Source organism: Lissotriton vulgaris, chromosome 8 (genome assembly GCF_964263255.1).
Source record: "Lissotriton vulgaris chromosome 8, aLisVul1.2, whole genome shotgun sequence".
NCBI lineage: Eukaryota > Metazoa > Chordata > Amphibia > Caudata > Salamandridae > Lissotriton > Lissotriton vulgaris.
Window position 1 is genome coordinate 1,270,435,162 of NC_141696.1, and position 12,162 is coordinate 1,270,447,323.

Consider the following 12,162-nt stretch of genomic DNA (forward strand, 5'->3'; position numbering starts at 1 on the left):
TCTACCTGTTATATACATTTGTAAATTAATGCATAGTATTTAGTAGTGCAAATAAATGTACTTTTCCTTTAAAAAGAAAAAGCAGTGTCTGGGTGTTAGAAATGAGGGTCTCTCTTTGGCAGAGGTGTATACCTTGTCCAAGTAGGGACCCTTGATTCTGGTCTGGAAAAGGAAGCTACACACTTTAGATAACCCCTGCTCACCCTCTTGGTAGCTTGGCACGAGCAGACAGGCTTGTCCCAAGGGCAATGTGTAAAAATTTGAACCCAGACACAAAGTAACACAGTGAAATCACTACAAAGGGACAAAACACCAGTTTAGAAAAAATAAAGGGGCAGATTTACAAGCCCCTGGCGACACCTTTGCACCGCCGTTGCATCACTGTTGTGATGCAGTAATGGAGTAAAAAAAGCGGCCAATTTACAACGTCACGCATCTAGGAAGATGTAAAGCCCTGCATCACATTATACCTGCGTCAGGTATAATGTATGCAAGGTGGGTATTCCTATGCAGGAAAGCCTTGTAAAAGTGAAGCAGTGAAATCTTGTAGATTTCACTGCGTCACTTCTCGGATGCCACTGCGTCAAAACCTTACGCATGCTTGAAGCAGGCAGAAGGAGTGACGCAGTGTAGTGGGAATAGACTTCAAAATGCATTGCTGGAGTTGCGTCGTGCTTGCGACATGACTCCAGCAATGCGTGACTTTTGCCCCGACAGATGCGTTAGAATTTCTGACACATCTGTCAATCCTTGCGCCCTGGTGCACCGTATTGTAAATACACTGTTTCCATGGTGGCGCAAGGGCTTTTCAGGGTGGGGCAGGAAAAGTGGCGCATCTCTACAGATGCGTCACTGTCTTGTAAATCTGCCCCAAAGTATCTTAATCTTAACCAAACAAGTCCAAAATGACAACATTCCAGCATACGTAATTTAAAATGTGACTTTAAAAAGGTTTCACGTAATACTGTCCAAAGAAATCTATGGATGCTTGATATTACACAATGTACCTTCAGATGCATCAAAATTCACAAGGCAAACAGCCGCAGAGAAGGGAATCGTTTGTCTTACAACATAGAAACATGGAATACACACGTCATTCCAGCAATCAAGGACTCCCATGGGCACCTGTTGTTTAACCCAAAAGAAATAACAGAAACTCTCTCCTTCTTTGACTCCTTGTACTGTTCCAGTCATGCAGATTCTGATGTATCGGTCCAGCCATATACAGTTGATTTAGTCCCCCTTTAACAAAGTAACAGAGCTTAATCTTTATGCACCCAAAAAGGTATATATATATATATAGACAACATATATTTTACCTTGTGGCAGTTGGTGTGCCTCCAAGTGTGGTAATCAAAGGCTTCCCGCTTCAATTGCAGTGAGCAATATACTTACTTTCAATCTAGGTTTGAGATCTCCCCAAATGAATAATGTTCTCTTCTGTTACAGCAATTTCAATAAGTACTTTGGCACCTTCAATGGAATTAAAGCAATAGGGGTAGTTGAATCTCGAGGGAAAACCTACCACTACAATTGATACGTCTTATTAACTACATTTATATGGTGATTCGTCCCAAGGTTTCTTTTTCACTTCACTGTTTACCTGTCTATAGTCCTACCACTTCTTCATCAATCTGGTCTCACAAATTGACTCCTTCATGTTGAGTAAGCAAAATCCTGGAATATTATTGAAAAAGTTATCTTGTAGACATTACTTGAGAAGTTGTGGTTAGCTGAGGAAGTAATTCCTTCTATCAATGGAGTTGTTGCAGTGTCCTAAAGTAGCAGCTTCTTGCGGGTGCTCAAATGTGAATTCTTCTACTGGTTTATTTTCGGGTGACTGTCTTCAATTGCATGGTGAGGGTCATTCCATTGCCCACTCACATATTGAGTTGGAAAGCTATCCTTCACTGAGCTCCCTTGCTGTGGCAGATGACAAATGCCCAGTGTAAGGTGTTTCTCACATATAGGTAGGGGTAGCACAGAGCTTCTATGCTCGAGTTCATGTCCTTAAAATCCCAAAGCAGTTTGGTTGGGATGTTCTAGCATGAGATATCTTCCAAAGTGACACATTTCGCTGGCCCAAAATTGGTACACACTTCATCTGCTCGCCTCATGACTGTTGTGATTCATTTAGAGGGCACTGAGCCGTTTCTCCATCCGCCAAGCACCGCTAGCTCTGCGGTCAGGACCATTGTTGGACAAATCTGAAATAGGTAGGAATGACTCTAAAGAGTTGCCCTAGTAAGGGAAGCCCATGCTATGGGCGACCCTTCCAAAAACATGTCTACTGAAGTTTTTCCAGTCTGGAAGTACTATGTAGACCTCCTGGACATTAAATGTACCCCATGCGTTAAGTGACAGCTCCAAACATGTGGCTATTGATTATATAGATGCACCTACACACACACTTTGGGTTTCTCTTTTCACACCTTCCAATGCTGTTTATATTCTGAGGCACATCACACAGGCAGGGGCGTAGCTTCAGGTAGGGGGAGGTTGTTTGTGTTGTGACACCCTCCACAAATAAATGCATTCTTACCTTCGTAGTTGGGTCTTTGGGGCAGAATGGGGTCTGCTGAGCCTATGTTGGTTGTCCTACTATTTTAGTTGGGAAATGTGAGACTCACCCCCCTGAATCTCAGTGACTAAGCTAGGCCCCTGTCCACAGGGAATCTGCAGAGGCAGTAGCTGACACTGTGGATAATGATTGCTTCAGTGACCAGTCAGAGTTCAGTGGTGGTACCTCCACTGCCCCAGCTTGCTTGCCAAACTGACCTTCCGAGTGTTCAGATTTTGGAACAGGCATGCAGAAATGGCGGATGTGCAGGGAGATTAAAAAATAGGGATACCCCTCCTATAGTGTTGCAGGTGGGCAAGTGTAATCAGCCTGATGGCTACAGAAACCCAGAGATAAAGAGTTCAGGATAAGGGAGCAGAGACAAAGGCAGAAGATAGTTAAGAGAGGAAACAATGGGGCATATCATCAAGGAGGGTGATAAGAGATTATCGCCGCTTTAGCGGCCGTTTTCAGCCGCTGAGCGGCGATATTCTATCACCCTATTAGCAAGATGTCGCTAACAGCAGTTAGCGACAGCTTGTAGTCGATAGCAAGTGGTTTGGGGCCCGCTTTTCATGTCAGCGATATTTGTCGCTAATGACATGCAAAGTGGGCATACCCAACCTGTTAGGCACGAATATCTCCAAAAGCTTACGCCTGCTCAGACCAGTTCTTAGCCATTATATCCAATGGGAGGTGGATATTATGGCTAAGACCCTATTGGCGTTAATGCGTGACTATGGCTGTATTCTCAGCGCTATTCACCCATTGCGCCGCTATCGCCGGATATTTTATCGCTTTAGAGATAAACGTTGCTTATAGCACGTTATCTCTGCGATAATATCCGGCGATGCTTGGCGATTAAAAAAACTCGCTAAGCCCGTCTAGTGATAAATATCTCTAGTTGTTGGTAATATGCCCCAATATTTGTCCCTTTTTTGATAACTAACCACAAACGATGCAGAGAAAAAGAATGCCTACAATGCCTAAAAATAAATACTCTTTGGAATAGAATTGTAGCCATCTTGTGAAAGCATACATTCTTAACTGTACTCATGTTCTTCACAGAACCTATTATGTCATAGCTACTGTAATGGAATGCTATAGTGTGAACTGACGGGATGGCTGTTAGTTGTCCTTGGAAGCTGTGGAGACAGACTGTCATAAAAGAGATGGTTTCACACGTTCCTGCTTCAGTTGACCAGTGAGTGTGCAGAGATTTTCCCTCCCTCTGTGGCCATCTCCATGTGTTGGAGTGCAAGATCTTGGGCGAAATCACTTCTTTCCTGGTGAATGCTGATCCGCTGCTGACCTTTTTTTTTGCTTGGCTTCCTGCATGCTGCTAGGGGGTTCCGGGCATCTCTGTGGTGAGAGGGGATTCCATGCATCTCCGTGGAGATCCGCTTTTCCCTGATGCAGCTTTCCATTTGATGACGTCGTAGAACTTTGGGGTTGTAATAATAAAATAATAAAGACATTTATAGAGCGCATGGAAAATAGTACGCCATCTCGGCGTGTCCCCGCGCTAAAGAAGAGGCGATAAACTCATAAGGGGGGAGAAGACAGTACGAGGCAAGGGGCATTAAATAGGCTATAAGGAGAACAGATGAGTTTTTAGTTGCCGTCGGAAAATGGTTTCTGAAGGCTCCATGCGGAGATGGCTGGGAAGTTTATTCCATGCTGTTGCAGCCGCCACTCTGAAAGACCGACCTCCCATTTTTTCTCTCCTATAGCGGTGGGTCATAAGCATGCCCATACCGCTAGATCTGAGTGATCTGCGTGGTTCATACCTGGTAACCAGACCTGTCAGATATCTGGGGGCTTTATTCCAGATGATCTGATGACATATTAGGAGTACTTTGTACTGTATTCTTTTTTTCACTGGGAGCCAGTGGAGGGCATCCAGAGTGGTTTTAGAGTTGGCTCTTCGAGGGAGTCTAAGCACTAGGCGGGCTGCAGCATTTTGCAGTATTTGGAGTCTTCCAATGCTTTTACAAGAAGCTCCCAGGAAAAGGACATTTCCATAATCGAGGCGTGAGGTTATCAGTGCCTGGGTCATAGTGCGCCGGGCCTCCAAAGGAAGGAGATCTAGGGTTTTGTTGAGAGTCTTTAAGACTCCAAAACACTTGCCTACTAGACGGTTAATGTGCGTCTCATAAGAGAAGCATGTCGTCAGCCACAGCTCTACGTTCATTGGAGAACTCGAGAGCTACAACGCACGCTGTCAAGTATTGTTCTGCACACATTAGAATTTTCAACAGGGAGCAGTCTGTGTGCTCCGTCAGATACGCATTGCGGAGGAGATCGCAATATTTTCAACATAATGCATCTTTTGGAGTTTCATCGTGAGGTCAGTGAGCAAATTTGTGTCTGTGCTGAGGATAAATATTACGTGATGAGTCCGGATTTCACTATTAGAGTCCTATCCTCTGTTTCTCTCCCCGCCAGTGTGATCCATCTGCTGACTAAAGTGGTATGATTTGCAGTTTCCCAGTTTCATGGACACAAGTCCATTCTTCAATTGAGTTACAAGTCATAATACTGTTTTCTGTTTACCTATATTCTAACTGCTTTTTGGAACTGGTGGTCACATATTGTACCGTACAATGTGTGTAACCCTGTTTTAACCTTTTTCTCTATACAGGATTAGGTTATCGACTTAGATAAAAAAAATTGTGGTTATTAAGTTATTTACTGTGTGCAAGATACAAAATGTACAACCCCCCCCCCCTCCTCCCCCCCCCTCCTTTTTTACAGCTTCCAGGTGATCCACCAATCCGGTGGAAAATATGTTATAGGGTGTTTGAGAAATATTTAGGTGCCATGGGGGTACTAGGTATAGTGCTGAGAGGAAGAGATTTAATCTAGAGAACAATCTATGATTTGAGGGTCAAGCAGTGCTAGAACATTTACCTCCTCTTGGCGTTGTTGAAGGTGAAGAGGAGTTGAATGAATTTGATCAAGCAGTCAAAATGTTGGAAAAGCAATTTGCTTGTGGAAAGCAGTCTGTTGGTGGCCAGACACAAGTTTTTCAGAAGAGTACAAGATATTGATGAAAGCATTGTATTCTATGTTGCAGCATTACGCATTCTTGCCTCTGATTGTGAATTTGAACATTTCTCTTCACAACTTATTTGTGATCAGATTGTAGTTCATTGCAAAGACACGAAAGTTCAAGAAAAATTGTTAACCTTAAAGAATCCCTCCTTACGAAAAACTATTACCATCGTAAAAAGTATTGAACTGTCTCAAAAAGCCTCAAAAGAGCTTAAACCCGAAAAGAGCATGGTGGGTGTGGTCAAGGAACGCAAAGATCAGGGGGATAAGCCTCAAGTAGATAAAGACAAATTAGACAGTCAGCAAAAAGGGGGTAGGGATTCACCCTTTAAACCTGAAAAAAGAAACAATTTTTAAATGTGGATTTCCTTCACATTTCCCAAATTCTCGCATTTGGCTTGCCAGGAATGCTTTTTGTCGTAAATGTGGTAGACAAGGACACTTTGCAAAAGTCTTTTGTTGTAGGGGTAATGTCAATGTTGTTTACTGCATGGAGGACAAAGATTATCCAGAGAGTGAGATTGTGAGTTTTTGACTGATGTTGTGGTGGTAGTTCGTGATGATTCGGAAAATTATGTTGATTGTGTCATAGAGGTTTTGGTTGATGGAAAAGCTTTACAATTATTGGTGGATTCTGGTGCGCGCATGACAATGCTTACTGAATAATTGTTTGAGAGTGTGTGGGGGTATAAACCTCTCAATTCACCAGACAGAAGTACTGTCTCGTATGAAGTTTAGGAGAATTGAGTTAAAGGGATTTTTCGAAACAAGTCTGGTTTTTAAAGACAGATATTAATGGGAAAGTCTATGTGGTATAGAAAGGTCTTAATATTCTTGGATGGTATCATCAGGGTTTGTTTGGCATGATGCTTAGACCTGGTACTACTGAACAAGTTTCAGTGGTTGATGACGACACTTATTAAGAGGGTTTGGGTATGTGGTCAAACAAATTCCCTAGTGTTTTTGCTGACAGTTTGAGATGTATCAAAGGTTTTTGTCCACACATCATCAAAGTCAGGGAGCAGGCCATTCCTGTTAAGCACAAGCTGCACAATGTTCCCTTTAGTGTAAGAAACGATTTGTTGAGCCAACTTAAAAGGTTGTGTGAATCGGGCGTCATCAAGCCTATTGAGTCTTCTCTTTGGTTGTCTCCCTTGGGGGTGGCCCGTAAGAAGAATGGCAGTCTCAGAGTTTGCATTGATTTGCGCAGTCTAAGCAAGTAGATCTGGGTGGACTCCCATCTCCCTCCTCATATTGACGAAATTCTTTCTAAGTTTGAGGTTGTAATTTTTTTTTCAAAAATGTATCTTGCTTCTGCCTTCCACTAGATGGAATAGGATCTGGGGTGTAAACATTTGACTTCATTTGTGTCTCCTGTTGGGACTTTTCAGTTCAGAAGGATGCTTTTTGGGCTAGCTTCGGCAGCCTCAGTGTTCCAGCGTGTTATGGAAAAGGTTTTGGAGGGTGTCTCTGACACTGTGGTTTTTCAGAATGATCTCTTGGTCACAGGTAGATGCAGAGAATCTCACGACAAAAATATCACAGTTGTTTTGGAGAGATTACAGGAGAAAGGGATTGTTGCCAAAAAAGCTCAAATGTGTTTTTTGGGTGTGTACCATTGAGTACTTGGGTCATCACATTTCGGGTAACTGTATAGTACCCAGGGAAAGTCTCATCAAGGCCATTGTAAATGCTCCATGTCCTACTGCAAAAGAACAAGTCTCCTCATTTTTGGGGGGTGTGAGTTTTTTTACAAAATGTATTTCAACTTTTGGAGTTAAAACTGTGCATATGCGAAGTTTACTGAAGAAAATAGTTACTTTTGTCTGGGACAATTCTTGTAAAGATGAGTTCGCACATATTAAGCAAGAGTTGGGATCCTGCAAAATGCTCACACCTTTCGATCCCCATAACCAGTGTACTGTATCTGTGGATTCCAGTTTGGATGTGATTGGGAGGGATGAAATCTCAGTTTAAGCAGGGGAAGGAACACACCATTGGGTGTGGCTGCTGTGCTTTACGTCCAAGTGAAAATTACTCTGTAATAGAGCGAGAGCTGCTGGCATGTTCTTGGGCTGCAGAAAGATTCAAATGTTTCCTTTGGGGCAAAACATTCCGATTATTGACCGATCATAAATCGCTCATCCCCATACTCAATGGTAACATTGTCAAAGACCACACGACTAGAATTGCCAGAGTAAGCTCAAAATTGTTGCAATATGATTTTGTGGTTGCTCACATTCCTGGTGGGAATAACACAAGGGCTCATTTTCTCTTGAGATCACCCTTACCGTTGAAGAAGCATGAACTTTGATATTTTGATGCGGATGAAAAATGTTTGATCACTGCCGTGGATGTTTGCAATGAGCGTTGTTTCACTGAACGTGAGTAGTTCTCGGCTATGGAGTCAGATTCTGTACTCAAGAAAGTTAAAGATTTCACTGTGTCAGGTTGGCCTAAAGAAAAGCATTTGGATAATGAGCTCCACCCTTTTGCCAAGATTGTTAATGAACTTACCTTGGAGGGTGGTGAAATGGTTATCCGTGGGGATAAGTTTATTCCTCCTGAGACTTTGAGGCTGGTCATCTTGGACAAACTAACACCAAAAGAAGGATCCGATGTATCTACCTGTGGCCTTCCATGGATCGCCAGATCAATGATACTGATGAGGGATGTGTTACATGTTGTACCAGTGAAAAAGTCATCAAAGCTACTGCATCTCCCTTACAAGAGGTTGTTATACCTAATGCTCCTTGGTTGAGGTTAGCCATAGATTTTGTGGGTCCTTTCAATGTATTACTCTACAAATGCAAATTTGCGTTGGTTGTTGCGGATTATTTCATTAAGTGGTGAGAGGTCCAATTCATGCCTGATCCCAATACACAAGAAGTTATCAAATTCCTTCAATGTATTTTTGCCAGAGAGGGTTTCCCGAAAAAGATTGTATTGGACAACGGGTGCAATTTACCTCCAAAGGGATGTCTTTGTCCATAAGTCAATCTGGAATCTCACATCGTCGTGTCCCTCTGTATCACCCACAGGCGAATGGTTTTATTGAGCGCACAAATTGCATCTTAGTTGAGTGTGTTCAGTGGGATTTTTCTTCCAAGATTGACATCAAGGAAGCAGTTCAAAGTATGTTGTGGGTGCATCGCACTACTCCCAGTCCTATCACGGGTTCTAGTCCTTTTGTTTTGCTTCGTGGAAGGGAGGCTTCTTCTCATATGTGCCTTGCTTGGATGAAAAAATGGTGTTCAAGGCCTTTGTCTGGTAATTCTAAAACTGAGATAAAAATGCTTGCCCGTCCTGTTCCACCTGACCTGGGTGCATTTAAGTTTAGCGTTCATGTAGGCAATTGGGTGAGAATAAAGTCGCCTTTCAATGTGGCAAAAGGGTTGTCTAAATATGGTCCTCCTGTTAAGGTGGAGTCCACTTCATGTTTTGCTGTTAGGGTCAATGGGAAAAGTTGGTGGAATTTGTCAAGAATATATAAACTTCCTTGGAGGGTTATTTTGCAATTGGTTCTAGAGTCTGGCAGTGATCCTGCTCACGTTCAACAAGGTTGTTTGCAATTTACTCATCCTTCTAAGGTTCACCAAGGTTGTTTGCAATCTGCACAGCCTCCTAAGTTGTCATTGGAGTATGTCACTCCTCGCAAGATTGGAAGGAGAATTGTTCCGCCTAACCGTTTATATCTATACATTATTACCTATGTTTAGTCAATTTATTTACCTCTGCATTGTTTGTTTTCTTCTTTTTTTTTTTTTTTAGTTTTTACCTTTGTTTTATGAAAGGAAGGAGATGTTGTAGCAATCTTGTGAAAGCATGCATTCTTAACTGTACTCATGTTCTTCACAGAACATATTATGTCATAGCTACTGTAATGGAATGTTATAGTTTGAACTTAAGGGATGGTTTTTAGTTAGCCCCTGGAAGCTGTGGAGACAGTGATTTAACGAGATGGTTTCACACTTACCTGCTTTAGTGTGATTACTTCAAGAACATACACAGAATATCATTATTTCCTGTCCTTTACAGTGACCAGCGGGTGATGCAACCCATGGGGGTAGGCTGCATTCTCATTTACAGGATGACTTTGTCCAGTTATTGGTATTGTGCTGCTCATAATCAACTACTGACAAACGGTCCCAGAAAGCTCATGTAGAAAGTGGACTCTTAAAAGTACCAAATACTGAAGCCTACTGGCATGCCTGATACGGATGTGTGAAGGTGCAATAAGCACAGACCATTCCTGAAGTTAAGGGGTGATGAAAATACTCTGTGCCACTGAGGTAGCGTGAGGATAGAGTGTTCTACAACACAACTGACCATTCTCTAGGATGGATGTGGTGATATTTTCTGCACCAAAAGTGTTCATGCCGAATGATGGTTTTGAGTATTCGAAAGCGGGACTGGGCTTATAGTACTCTTCACTAGTGATGGACAGGTTGAGTGATGTCACCACAAACCAGCACGTAGAAAATGTTATCGAGTGGGCAGGATGTTATGTTATGTTATAGGGGGGTGCTTCTATAGCGTACGGCTACTCCGAGGAGTGTCCCGGCGCTGTCGGAGCCTCATAGATCCTGGATGGAGAACAAGGTCGATTGAAAGGAGCGTAGCTTAGAGGGGCGGAGTTATTGCAGAAAAAGCAGGGTCTTCAGGTCTTTCCTGAAAGCCTGCAGATTGGGGCTGGATCTGAGAGAAAGAGGAAGGTCGTTCCACAGCCGGGGGCTAGATGTTTGAAAGAGTGCCCCCCACAGCGAGCACGACGGATCATTGGAGTGACTGCCTTGGCCTGGGTTGAAGAGCGCAGGGATCTAGACGGAGAGTTGAAACTAATCCATTTCTGAAGATAGCGGGCACCTGTGCCATGAAGGGCTTTGAAAGCGATGGTCAGGGCCTTAAAAGTGATCCGCTTTTTTATGGGCATACAGTGAAGCGTGCAAAGAAGCTCACTGGCCCTGGCTCTCCTAGTGAGGCCAAAGATGGCACGGGCCGCCGAGTTCTGCAAAACCTGGATACGCGATAAGAGGTATTCCGGCAGTCCTAGGTACAGGACGTTAGTGTAGTCCAGCCGCGAGCCAATCAGGGCCTGAACAGTGACCTTTCTGTGCTCCAAGGATAGGAGTGGCAGGAACTTTCTCAACATCTTCAAGATGGCAAAACATTTGCCGGCCAAGCCCGATACCTGGGTCCTGAAAGAGAGGCCGTTGTCAACCTGAATACCTAGGTTTTTGGCAGCCCCTGAGTCGCTGACAGGAGGGAACATGGCGGGAGGCCACCACTCTTTCCATCTGGGATCTGCGGGGCAGCCGAAGAAAAGCACTTTGGATTTGTTGGAGTTACACTTGAGGCTGTGGCGATTAAACGAGTCAAACACAGCCCCAAGGCAGCCCCGAATAGATGCCCCGTCAAAGTCGTGGCCCTTATCGCATGTGAACAGGAGTTGAGTGTCGTCAGCGTACAACTCGATCTGGGCCCCAAAGTCCTCCGCAAGTGCCGCCAGAGGGGTCATATAAATGTTGAAGAGCGAAGGGCTCAAAATCGAGCCCTGCGGTACTCCGACCTCCAGAGGCGGCATTGCGGCAGAAAAAGGTGGGGCCCAGATCGTTTGCTGGCGGTTGGAGAGAAATGACCTGAACCATCTGAACACCGTCCCCCTTAGACCCACCTCCCAGAGTCTAGATAGGAGGCGGTCGACCAGCGTAGCTTTTCCCCCCCGTCCAAGGTTTCTTTGATCGCTTTGGTGACCTCAAGCAAAGCTGTTTCGGTGCTCAGATTCGAGCGGAAGCCAGATGGGATTTGTGTAGTATATCGTTTGATTTTAGAAAGTGGGACAGGGTGGTGTGGACATGTTTTTCAACCACTTTCGCCAGAGCGGGCAGAAGGGAGATGGGTCTGTAATTGGCATGAGATTCAGGGTTCAGGTTTTCCTTCTTCAGTAGAGGCAAAATGAGGGCCTGTTTCCAAGATTGAGGGACTTCGCCTGTGTTGAGCGAGAGGTTGAGAATTGGATTGATGAGATGTTTAAGGGTAGGGGCCATCTGCGTGAGAAATTTGGCAGGACATGGGTCAGGAGGAGAGCCAGATTTTAATTTGGAAAGAAGGTCTCAAGAGGAGTTGAGGGACAAAGAAGGAAAATTCCAGTGGGAGGGAGCTGTCAAGGTCTGGGAGGGAGCGAGAGGCCGTGAGATGTGTAGTTGCTTGTATGAGAGGTCCCGAAAGAGGTCTGGATAGTCCTAATTTTGCTGGCAAAAAAGTCAGCTAGTTCAGAGATCCAGGACTCTGAGTGCGAGATTTGGGAGTGGACCAGGGAGGGGAGATGAAATCCTTGACTATCCTGAAGATTTTTTTACAGGAGTTGGAAGCGTCGTCTATTCTGCTAGCCAGATAGGACTTTTTGCTAGCAGTGATGTCATGATGATAGTCTCTAGTCATTGCCCTGTAGGTTTCCTTAGAGCAGGCGTCGTAGAGTTTGCGCCAAGTCCTTTCGGCTTTTTTGCATTATCGTCGTTTGACGGCAAGTGCCGGGGAAAACCAAG